Below are 13,906 nucleotides of genomic sequence, written 5' to 3' on the forward strand. Positions count from 1 at the left end.
TCAGTTTGACGTGAATAAAAAAATTGAAAGTTTATTATTTACAAGGGATATTAATTTGTACGCGGCAAATAAAATGCCGCGTTACAGCTGATTCCACACTTACCAAGTCGCTTCGCTTTTTCGTGGCGCTTCGCGTGAGACAAAAATCGCACTAAAATCGAGGGTTCCGTACACCAAAATTAAACTCCTTTTTTATAAAAAATATATGGGAAGAAATATGATTGATTAAAAGAAATAAATACAAATTAAGAAAGAAAGAAATCGATTAAATAACAATATCCCTCCTTTCAAATACTACATAAATAAACCTATTGAGATGAAATTTATATACATTCTCACAATAAGATTACAAGAAAAAAATAGTATTATTCTATAATGTAAGTAATATGAATATTCTGCAATAAAAACGTAAAACAACATATGTGTGTACAGAAATTCAGCCCAATAGGTCCCGACATGCAGAAGTTAAGGGGGACAGGGTAATTTTTGAGAAGTTTCTTTTTAAAATAACTTTCATTCATTTCTCGTTCGACACAATTAAATTCCTCCACCAATCTGGTCGGCTATATTTTTCCTGTAATCTTAACGTTGTAATACATATGTGTATAAAATTTCAGCTCACTAGCTCACGAAATGTAGAATTTAATTATAGATGACATTGTCATTTTTCGGAATTTTTTGAAACAATTTCAATTTATTTTCATTCTAGTTCGTAAATATGACTTCCAATCAGGTTCGCTAAAATATTCCCCAAATCTACAATTGAAAATGTAAATGTGTACCGAATTTTAGCCCAATAGGTGACGATATGTAGAAGTTCAGTATGGGAACAGGGTCATTTTATGGCAGTTTTTCGAAAAAATTAAATTTCATTCCTTTCTATTTCGTAAATATGTCATCGAATCAGGATCGCTAAAATTTCCCCCAAAATCTACAATTGAAAATGTAAATGTGTGCTGAATTTTAGCCCAATAGGTGACGATATGTAGAAGTTTAGTATAGGGACAAGGTCATTTTTTGACATTTTTTCAAAAAATTAAATTTCTTTGTCTCATAGTTCGCAAATATGATCTCCAATCAGGTTCGCTATATTGTTCCCGTAATCTACACGTGAAAATAAGTATGCGTACTGAATTTCAACTCTCTAAGTCCTTATATCCAGAAGTTAAGGGGGGACAGGGTCATTTTTTGAAATCTTTTTGAAAAAATTTGGTTAATTCTTTTCTAGTTTGCAAATATAACAGTCAATCAGGTTTGCTATATTTTTCCTGTAATCTACACCTAAAATTGTGTATGTGTACCGAATTTTAGCTCACTAGTTGATGATATGTAGAAGTTAATGTGGGGGGACAGGGTCATGTGTCGTAATTTTTTCTGAAAAAATCGATTTCATTCAGTGCTAGTTCGTAACCATGACTTTCAATCGGGTTCGCTATATTTTTTCTGTAATCTAGACATGAAAATACGTATCTGTACCAAATTTCAGCTCTCCAGGTTGAGATATGTAGAAGTTAAAAATTAAAAAAGTTCAGGAAAACTTGTTCTCCTAGTATCAGGTCTTTATTATTGTCTTTTTTTCCAAGATAAACTTTTATTGACAAAACATAGCCTATGTTACTGTCAGCAAACATCCAAACTTTAATTCCCTATTTGGTTGCCTTTTTTGACATATATATTACTTGAGGGACAATCTCCTTTTGAAGCTTATCATAGCTTATAAATCAATTGGTAAGTCACATCTAGGTTTAAAATATTAAAAATACTTTCCTTTGAAGGTTATCATAGCTTATAAATCAATCGATAAGTCACATCTAGGTTTAAAATATTAAAAATACTTTCCTTTGAAGCTTATCATAGCTTATAAATCAATTTATAAGTCACATCTAGGTTTAAAATATTAAAAATACTTTCCTTTGAAGCTTATCATAGCTTATATATCAATAGATAAGTTAATACCAGTCACATTACATGTGAAAAGTTATCGCAGGAAAACCTTCACTGCTTAAGTTGAGAACCTTTTTCCGTAGGTTACAACCCGGTGACAATGTGGTATCTTTCCTTGGGTTTGACTTCTTTGACACCGACATGTCACTCTCTCTTTCTTTTCATCTCTGGCAAAGCACTCACAGGGGCCCAGCAACAAGTATATATATATATATATATATATATATATATATATATATATATATATATATATATATATATGGACAATTAAAAAATGGTGGCTGTGCAGTATTTCATTGGAAAGCGTCTCGTTTTAGGATTCCATGGCCAGACAACTAACATTCTTAATTTTTGATCTGAAAAAAACGAAAATGTTGTTCTTTTTTATACATCAACAGCTATGGACACACGTAGGATTTTTTTATATTACTTTTATTTTTATCAACAATTTTGTGAATTTTTTTCCAAATAAAAAATTGAGGACGTTAGTTGTCCGACTATGGAACCCTAAAAAACAGACGCCTTCCTATAAAATTCTGCACAGCAGCTATTTTGTAATGACATTTTTTTGAAAAAATATATTTTTTATATCAATACTCAAGGAATAAAACGTACTTTACAGATTTTTAATTAACCATTTCATTAAGCCAAAAAAAATTAAAATATGCCGAATTTTCGTAATGTTCCCCCTTAACATGTCTGCAACTACTACAAGAGCAAACTTTAAAAAGAATATGTATATTTTTCCTTTATTTTAGTGAATAATAAATAGAAAAATCATTATAAACCCAGGCGCAAAATTTTTTCGTTTTTTTGTTGAGCTGTGTAATCATTGAGTAGAGGATAAACTCTGTGAAGAGATACCAGGATACATTCCCTGCGCCCTTGGATATCACAGACGTCGTAACATTGCTTCAGCAATGCAATAACGTCAATGTAACTAACGGAGGCGGTTCAGAATCCATTTTGGCTAGTTGATAGTATCCTGTTTAGGCTTGCTCGTTCCTCGACACGGGGCATGGAATAAATCAGCACGAATCATAAAAATGAGCGGTAAAAAAATGACTCTTCGGTTCCGATCGTCAAGCGCATGGCGTGGGGGCGATGGCCGGTGGTCCGTGGATGTAGGAGGGCAAAAACGCTTAAAAGATTTCACAGATCATAGTGGAAAGAATCCAAATAGGCAAAAGTGGTGTACTCGGACCCAGAAGAGGTAGCGATTCAAGTGTGGGCAGCTGCATTAGCGTTTTCAGCAACGCTTCTGCTGATGCTATCGATAATTAGGACAGGGACACTTATATTAAGCTACGAGAGGAGGAGGCGGCTCGCATTGAAAAGATCGAAGAAGAAGTACGCAAGATGCTGGAGTCCTGCAAGGTACAGACGAACGTCAATATGACGATCAAGATCGGTTTGAAGAACCTGACTATCAGCTCTCATAAAGGAACCGTCAGGAAGCAGAAAGGTGATGGTCCTTAGATCTAACAAGCGGGGGATGAAACTCGCAGTTGTTGTCACCGATCAGGATCAGGCTGGAGGTGCTCGGACGCATAAAGGTTGGTTTTATGTCATGCCCGATCAGAAGGAGGTTTATGAAAGTGAGGTGTCACCTATGCCTCGCCTATGGTCACCTAGCATGAGAATGCAATACAACGGATAGATCGACTGCTGCTTTAGGTGCGGAGAAGTCGATCACAAGGTCGTGGATTGTAAGAGAAAAGTTACTTGCTTCTTGTGCAAGGAGAAGTTTCCAGAAACGAAAGACGTTCATCACCTTGCGGGAAGTGGAATTTGCAGGGTCTTCCGAAACGCCCTTTAGGACACGAAGAAGACTTTTGCAAGAATTAAAAGTAGGAAAAAAATCGGGCAAGTGCGAGTTGCACTCGCATTAAGATCGAGGGTTCCGTACACCAAAATAAAACTCATTTTTTATAAAAAAAATATATATAAGAAATATAATTGATTAATATTAACATATATAAACCTATTGAGCTGAAATTCGGCACACATATGTATTTTTATTACATATAAATTAAAAAAAAACTAACTATAATCCACATTAATATTAACATATATAAACATATTGAGCTGAAATTCGGTACACATATGTATTTTTATTACATATAGATTAAAAAAAACTATAACTATAATCCACATTGAATTCTTATGTTTTATTTACAAATAACAAAAAATATATATTTTACCTGATTAGAGATAATATTTAAAATAATATATTGGATATAAACTAACAAAAGATACTTATATTATTAATTATAATAAATTTTTTATTTATTGGTATTTTGCCAATTTCATTGAAATTTATTTTAATTTAAAATTTTTTTAATATTTTATTTTTAAAAATCATTACTTTTTTCAATGATATTGTTTCCAAGATGCACCACGTGGAGGTAACCAATTCCCTCCTAGTTCGCAAATATGTCCGTCAATCGAGTTCGCTATATTTTTCCTGTAATCTGCAATTGAAACTGAAGATCCCTACCAAATTTCAGCTAATCAAGTTAAGATTTGTAAAAGTTAAAGGTGGAGGACAGGGTAATTTTTTCAATTTTTTCAAAAAAATTCAATTTCTTTCCTTCCTAGTTCGCAAATATGTCCGTCAATCGAGTTCGCTATATTTTTACCTCAATCTTCGCTTAAAAATGAAGATCTCTACTGAATTTCAGCTCACTAGGTTGAGATTTGTAAAAGTTAAGGGGGGGGACAGGGTCATTTTTTGCAATTTTTTCGAAAAAATTGAATTTCTTTCCCTCCTAGTTCGCAAATCTGTCCGTCAATCGAGTTCGCTATATTTTTCCTGTAATCTACACTTGAAACTTAAGATCCCTACCGAATTTTAGCTCATAATGTTGAGATTTGTAAAAGTTAAGGGGGGGGGACAGGGTCATTTTTAGCATTTTTTTTCGAAAAAATTGAATTTCTTTCCCTCCTATTTTGCAAATATGTTTGTCAATCGCGTTCGCTATATTTTTCCTGTAATCTACACTTAAAACTGAAGATCCTTACCGAATTTCAACTCACCAGGTTGAGATTTGTAAAAGTTAAGGGGGGGGACAGGGTCATTTTTTGCAATTTTTTCAAAAAAATTCAATTTCTTTCCCTTCTAGTTCCCAAATATCTCCACCAATCAGGTTCGCTATATTTTTCCTGTAATCTGCACTTAAAACTGATGATCCCTACCGAATTTCAGCTCATCAAGTTAAGATTTGTAAAAGTTAAAGGGGGGGGGACAGGGTAATTTTTTCAATTTTTTCGAAAAAATTGAATTTCTTTCCCTCCTAGTTCGCAAATATGTCCGTCAATTGGGTTCGCTATATTTTTCCTGTAATCTGCACTTAAAACTGAAAATCCTTACCGAATTTCAGCTCACCAGGTTGAGATTTGTAAAAGTAAGGAGGGGGGACAGGGTCATTTTTTGTAATTTTTTCTGAAAAATTCAATTTCTTTCCCTCCTAGTTCGCAAATATGTCCGTCAATTGGGTTCGCTATATTTTTCCTGTAATCTGCACTTAAAACTGAAGATCCCTACCGAATTTCAGCTCACTAGGTTGAGATTTGTAAAAGTTAAGGGGGGGACAGCCCATTTTGCGTAGCTGGGACGGACACACGAGTGATTTCATAAGGGTTCCGTCAGTACACCTATGGTGTACGGAACCCTAAAAAGCATAATTTCACTTTTAATTTTAATTTCACACTTTAAATTCTGTGTCTTTAATCAGCTTTTAATTTATTTGTTCTGTATAATTTAACTTATTCTGTGATTTTTATTTGTCCTTTTACAATTTTATCTTTTGACCTTCATATACAGTACCGCTCAATAACTTTTGCCCACCCTACAGCGATTGAGAGCTGTACAAAAAGTTTTGTATTTTATTTATTATTAAAGATAAAAAGCTCAAAAAGGTCTCTTTTTAAAGCTCTTTTCCTGAGCTTTAACAGTGTATAAAATAAAAATTAAAAAAATTAATTTGTTAGTGTTTAAAAAATGTTATTGCAACATAAAATTTTTCGTTTTTTTTGTTTTTTTTAAAGTGATACAGTTTGTTAGGAAATGGTCGCATTTTAATCCCACATATATTTTCTGAAAGCTAGTTTTATCACCTTTAAAATGCATTTTTGAAAAATTTTATACGATAATTTTTAAGAAAAATATGATTTTTTGTTTAAAAAAATAGCCATTTTTTTCAATTGTTGATAACTCAAAAACGGTTACTTTAGGAAAAAATTTTTAAGAACATAAATTATTCCTTTTTATGTGCAGAATTAGAAAAAAAATATTAAAAATTTTTTTTTCAAAAAAATTTTTTTGACTTTTTTTGAAAAAAATTTTTTTTTTTCATTTTTTATATTTTTTAGTTTTAATTGTAGAAACTCGCTATTTACACTCATTACAACAAGCAAGAAAATTTTTCATCGTATTTATTTAATTTTTTTCAATAATTTTAACTCACCAATCATTTAAATAACTTTTGTTATAATACTTATTTATTATATTATTATATTTTAAAAATTTATTAAGATTGTAATCGACAGTACGTCTCGAGATGTTAATTAATTTTGAAATCTGTCGATTACTTTTTCCATCTTTGTGATACGTTATTATTGCTATGCGCTCATCAGTAGTTAAATTTCGAGATTTCATTTTGCTGATTAATCAGAACATATAATGTTAATAAATTTAAATAATAAATTTCGCGTATTTTCAAATATATAGAGAAAGACTTCCGATATTTATGACAATTGTCACAAGACTGACATTATGATGACAATCGTCGAAGTAATTAAGAACCTTTAATCCGTTTACAAACAATATAATAAATAAGTATTATATCAAAAGTTATTTAAATGATTGGTGAGTTAAAATTATTGAGAAAAATTAATTAAATACGATAAAAAATTTTCTTGCTTGTTGTAATGAGTGTAAAAAGCGAGTTTCTACAATTAAAACTAAAAAATATAAAAAATGAAAAAAAAAATTTTTTTTTGAAAAAAGTCAAAAAAATTTTTTTGAAAAAAAAATTTTTCATATTTTTTTTTAATTCTGCACATAAAAAGAAACAATTTATGTTCTTAAAAATTTTTTTCCTAAAGTAACCGTTTTTGAGTTATCAGCAATTGAAAAAAATGGCTATTTTTTTAAACAAAAAATCATATTTTTCTTAAAAATTATCGTATAAAATTTTTAAAAAATGCATTTTAAAGGTGATAAAACTAGCTTTTAGAAAATATATGTGGGATTAAAATGCGACCATTTCCTAACAAACTGTATCACTTTAAAAAAAACAAAAAAAAACAAAAAAAAACGAAAAATTTTATGTTGCAATAACATTTTTTAAACATTAACAAATTAATTTTTTTAATTTTTATTTTATACAGTGTTAAAGCTTAGGAAAAGAGCTTTAAAAAGAGACCTTTTTGAACTTTTTATCTTTAATAATAAACAAAATACAAAACTTTTTGTACAGCTCTCAATCGCTGTAGGGTGGGCAAAAGTTATTGAGCGGCACTGTATATATGGCATTCCAGGCCAAATAGAAAATTATTTTGCTTTTGCATCTCAAATTTTGTTTAAACATTTTTTTAGTACTTTTTTGAAAAAATCAAGATAGCTTATTTCAAAGAGTACTAAAAGATAAAAAATGTTTTAAAAAAATTTGAGATGCAAAAGCAAAATAATTTCCGATTTGGCCTGGAATGCACCATATGTTTATTTAATTTATTTTTGTTTTTATGTCCGTTTACAAGTTTATCTTTTGACTTTTCACAATTTTATATTTTAAAATTTGGTTCTTTATTTTGTTGTTGTGCTGTTGTCGGAGCTGGCAGTAGGTTGCCAGCTTGTTAAGCTTATTATTTTATTAATTTTATATTGTTTTATTTTTTTCAGCGCTATGTCCTTTGACCTTTGACTTTTGACCATTTCATGCCAACTTTAGAGCCATGACCTCTGACCTGATTTTGATGTTATTGTCGTCTCATGACTTACGTCTATGGCCTGGAATTACATTAAATATACTATAGCCATTTGAGGCCAACTTTAGAGCTATGTCCTTTGACCTGTGACCATTTGAGGCCAACTTCAGAGCGATGACTTTTGACCTTTGACATTTGGCTATTTGTGGACAACTTCAGGGCACTGAATCCGGCGGCGAAATCTTATTATTATATATAGATATATATAAATTAATTTTAATTAATTAATTATATACTTAATAAAATAATGGCTTTAACAAACAATTGTTAAAAAGTTAAAGTTATATACAGTAATAATTTTGTTAAATTATTTACGTACTCATAGAATTCAGCGTTAGTTTTCTCAGTATGCCCCATGAACTTGGAAAATTTTTGTAGCAATTCTGTAAGTCACAACATCTTCCGCACAATTTTTAAATTTTTCTTCAAATTTTTTAGCAAGATTCAGAGTTTCGTCCCTGAATTTTTTTATGTCACTTACTGGTGGTAACAGCAAAGGCTTATTCCAACGTTTTTCTTGCAAATCTTTGTTTGCAAGAGAAGATATTTTGTTGTTGTAACTAGAAGTAATTACATCATTGAAATGGTTTAACTCTCTTAACCTTTTCTCACGTTCTTTTTCATTTGAAATGCAGAATCCTAAACTACCTTTTAGGATTATCGCCTTTAGTATATAGTATATAATATATTGATTTTATTTTAATGAAATAAATTGAAGCGATACAAAGAAATTAATAGTTTAAAAGAGAATGCTCTCAATCCAAGAAAAATTAACCTTTGAAAACTTTATTGTAAATTAAAGTGGCATTTCGACTTACCGCCATTATAGAATATAACAATATAGAATTTAATATAACAGAATATAATATAATATATATAAAACCGCTGCCAAGTTGTATACAATATAGTTATAATAGTTTAATAGTTAAACAAAATTTTTCAAACAAAAAAGTTGAGAAAATGTCATTTTCCACAATTTTTGGTTTTTAAAATACCAATCATTTCGGAATTTATTATCGAATTAGGTTCATAAAATAGATTAATCGAATCGTTTTTTGAAGTTCTACAAGTCGGTAACGATAATTTTAAGATTACTTCTACATTTTTTAACAAAATTTTTAAAAAAGTCTTATTTTCCAAAATTTTAAATTTTTTAAAGTTTAATATTTCCGGGTAATATGGACGAAAAATGTTCAAAACGTTTTTTTTGAAAAATTAAAAATCCAAAAAAAATTTAGTTATCATTTATTAATCTATCTCAAAGTATTCTCATTTTATGTCCGCAGGTGAGATCTACAATTTAAAAAAAATTTAACCCAAAAGCTCTTCATGATTTCGAGATACAGTACCGGCCAAAATTGTCAGTCCACCCATTTTTGAAGAAATGAAAAAAAATTTTTAACATAAAATGTATGAAAACTCAAATTTTTTTGGTTTATATTTTGAAAGACGATAAAATTTTGAAAAGAATAAGACCTCACAGAAGTCATTTGGCAAATATTTTTTCAAGATACTCTTAAAAAATCGTCATTTTCAATGTTTTACAAAAATTTAAATAACTTCTAAAATAATGAACGCATTTTAATAATCTTAGGGTTATTTTAAAGGTCATTTTCTACAGAATAAGAATTACTTATAGGCATTAACCTGTAATTTTTTTCTTGGAATAAGCATGACGTCAAAGTTGGACAAAAAAATTGGAAAAATTTGAAATAAATTTTTTGTACTAAAAACTATTCTAGAACATATATAAAACATGATATGGTGTAGATTCTTCAAGAAAATTTAATAAAAAAATATGTTTGAATTTCAAAAATTATTTTTCTTTTAATAATAGGGGAGGTGGGGGCGAAGCGACGCATGGGGCGAAGCGACGCACTCAACATTTCTCGAGTACAATAACGTTTAATTTTTTAAAAAATATATTATTAATTGCACCTTTTTAACCTTCATAATTGGTGGCAAAACAAATTTTATTTTATTAACTTATAAGCGTTTGACAATAAATAATGTGTTTTTGACCTCTGGGCATTTAGTTTTTCGAGATAACAGATATCAAATTTTTTGCCACTTATTTTTGCTACTTGGAATTAAAAGTATGTGCTTTGGAAAGTTTAATACCAGTACTTTTAAGAACTATAAACAATTTTTGGACTTTACGTTTAGAAATGAAGATATAATATTTTGAAATAAAAAATGTACCTTGGGGCGAAGCGACGCATTCTTGAGGGGGCTAAGTGACAGCGGTACCAAGACGCATCAAGAGCCGACGAATGGCGGTTTTTAAAAAAAGTTATGAAGAATTAACGACAGACTCTGAATAAAGCTAAAAAACATTTTTCTCATGTTTAAAAAATATTTTATATTTTTATTATTTAATTTGATTTGAAAATTATAATTTAAAAATTATTAAACTTTTATTTATTTAACAAATATTTAAATAAACAATAAATTTACAATAATCTTCTTTGTTTATTTACTTTTAGATAAGATAATTCGTTTAAAATGCAGGTAATTTTGAGTGCGTCGCTTCGCCCCGCTATCGTCGCTTCGCCCCACTATTTTCGTGGTTAGAAAATTGTCTATAACTTTTTTCAGGTTTAGCCTATCAACAAACTATACATTAACAAAAGTTGCGTTATGTCTTGATACGTCATATCATACAAGTTAGAACTTAAAATATAATCGGGATTAGAAAATATTTTAAAATGAAGAAAAGTGCGTCGCTTCGCCCCCACCTCCCCTATTGTTTCAAATTTTTTGAATTTTTTTGTCCAACTTTGACGGCATGCTTATTCCAAGTAAAAAATTACAGGTTAATGCCTATAAGTAATTCTTATTTCGTAGAAAATGACCTTTAAAATAAGCCTAAGATTATTAAAAAGCGTTCATTATTTTAGAAGTTATTCAAATTTTTGTGAAACATTGAAAATAACGATTTTTAAGAATATCTTCTACAAATTTTGGCCAAATGACTTCTGTAAGGTCTTATTCTCTTCAAAATTTGATCGTCTTTTAAAATATAAACCAAAAAAAAATTTAGTTTTCATGAATTTTATGTTAACAAATTTTTTTCATTCCTTTAAAAATGGGTTGACTGACAATTTCGGACGGTACTGTATTTATAAAAATGTTATGTTTACACACACACACATACGGAATGACATTTTTTAAAAATGTCATTTTTGAACTCCTGAGGTCAAATAACATAAAGATATGTCAAAAAATCGAACTCGAAAAATTTCGGTATTACAATACTTCCTCTATGAGGAAGTAATAATATAATATAATAATAATAATATAATATAATAATATATATAATGTAACGTCCAACTTATTTTTTAATTATTATTTTGATAATTATTTAATTTTTTTTAAAAGTTTTAACCATTAAATTTTTCATTTGGCGAATTTACTCTAGTTTTAAACTTTATTTAACTAAAACTAATTATTTTGACAAGAGGTTAGACTTTAACGTTATCCACACTTTGAATTTAGAGAATTTTAAATTTTTAATAAGCGCCAGGATATTTATTATAAAAATATCCAAAATATTTTATTTAAGAACTCAAATTAACGTGAAAGAAACTTTGCCTAGCTTACTTAGAAATTGCGAGGAAAGAAATTTCCTCACAAACCGCGGAAAGGGGAGGGGTAAGGAGATAACACATTAACCTTTACTTGATACTGAATTTACTTGTAAAATATTAATCAAATTTTTATTACTCAAATATTTCCTTATTAGAATTTTTCACATAATTTACTCTGCAGAAGGCCGAATTTTATTACTGACAATATCGCATGAGAATGCGGTGACGAGCATCACTTTCAGAAATACAATTCCTTTTGAACAAATAAGTGCCAATGTGACGAGAAAGTGGGACTCACCGTCGATAAAACGGCTGTTTTCGGCACTCATCCAGTGTTAAACCCGAGTTAAATATTATCTAATCATCAAAAACATTCTGTTGGTCTAACCAATCACCATTAACCCGGAGTTAACTCGGGGCGAGTGCCGAAAACAGCCAACGTCGACCCCGTAAAGCACCTCGTCCCACCATTTCACTAATTTTATACAAAAGAATAAGTTTATTTTTTACTTTTACAATTTAGGCGTGATGCGCCTCTGATTATCAGAACAAGAATGAGAATAAATGGCTGACTTGTCAGCAACGAACGCGTCGCTACACGCGTGCTTCGTTTTCTCCTGGTGAGTTCCAAGTGCACAACAAAATCACTAAATTACAATCTTTTAACTTTTTATTTACCCACGCGGTGTAATTTAGTCACGGACGGTAAGGTAGAGCGCGAGTTTATTCGTCGCCATGGTTGTGCTCTGAGTTGACCTTTAATCCAATATGGCCGCCGTCTTATTTTGACAGGACCAAAACAAGCGGTTTTCGTCTTCCTGGTGCTCTTGAACATTCAGGAATCACGTCCGAATATATATACACCAGGAAGCACTTCCCCTGATGATTGGTCTTGGTCTTGTTTTATTCTCTATTTAATGTAGAATCTAAATTATAACTGGTATTGTGAAATAAATTTTTCCAAAAAAATTTGAAACCGTGAAAGTAGGATTAAAAAAATTCACAAAATTATCATGAATATTAAAGTGTCAAAAAGGTCAATGTAAAATATGTTCATTTAATAGATATATACTAAAATTCAAAAAAAGCTTTTTATTTACTTAATTACTTAATTTTAAAAAAAAATTTTTTGTTGAAAAAGTATCAATCTATGTTTCAAAATTTTTTTATCCGACTTTTAGTTTCAAATTTTTTTGGGAAAATTTATATTACAATACCATTAATTAATTTAGATTCTACATTGAATAGAGATTGAAACAAGACCAAAAACGCTAAAAAAAGTTAATTAGTTTTCGAGAAATTAAAAAATTACGAAAAGCATGCAAAATCCAGTATTTTTTCTGTATCTGACAGAATAGTCAACAAAAATTCTTCGATCAGGTGTCAGTCTTTTCATAATTTCATTAGCTTTCAGGAAAAAAATACGAAAATTTTTTTTTATACTTATTTTCTACGTTTTAAGTATTTCTCCACTCATGAAAAAAGAGGCGTCCTGATACTCACAGACGGTAGTGTAAGTAATTGGAATTACGAAGTATTCCTTTATTTGGAAGCTTGAAATACTAATCATAATTTTTATTTATTTTAGGAAGGAAGGATTCTTGTTTTGATACTATTATCATAATTTACAAAAACAAACGGAAAACAACTATTAAGAATAAATACTGTGCGTGGCAAAATGCTGTGTCACAATATATATATAAAATATAATATATATAATATAACATTTAATATAACAATATAGAACATCCAATTAAGGATTCAATTAACTACTTTAATTTCCTTTTTTATTCCTTGTCTTAAATTTCCTAGTCTTACTTTCTATATAATTTTGTGAAATAAATATATCGTCCGCCTGACTCGGCGACAAGAACGTGAAGGCAGAGAATTCTATATTCTTTACCCATCTCGATGCTGCTCATGGGTGTCGACAACTTTATCGATAAGCACGAGATCTTTTCATCTAGCGCGAATGTGAATGTTAGGTTGCGGTCTCACCGGCGCAACTTACAACAGAGAGTACGGTTAATTTTAGAATTTAAGTGAGCCTAATTTTGGAGCAGTGTGATAAATAAAGAAATAATAATTAATTCTTGATAAATAAATAAGTTGTTGTCCTTTGGCAACTGATGATTCCTCAATTGGAACCTGGCTCAACTTCAAGCCGCAAACCGTCTCCCGACTCTGCTCGCTCTAGCTGAGAGCCAAAATAGTTGTACAGTCTGCGCAAGTCTGGCGGCATCAGATAGGCTGAAAAGATTTTACCCGGCAGTATTGAATTATATGAAATTGTAAATTTCTCTTGCATCCCTGAGGTGAGTTTTGAATTAAAAATTTTAGTTTCAATTAATTTTGGTTTACAATTTGATTTATCCCCCATA

The sequence above is a fragment of the Leptopilina heterotoma genome, unplaced genomic scaffold (genome assembly GCF_015476425.1).
Source record: "Leptopilina heterotoma isolate Lh14 unplaced genomic scaffold, ASM1547642v1 Lhet_26, whole genome shotgun sequence".
NCBI classification, from domain to species: Eukaryota; Metazoa; Arthropoda; class Insecta; order Hymenoptera; family Figitidae; genus Leptopilina; species Leptopilina heterotoma.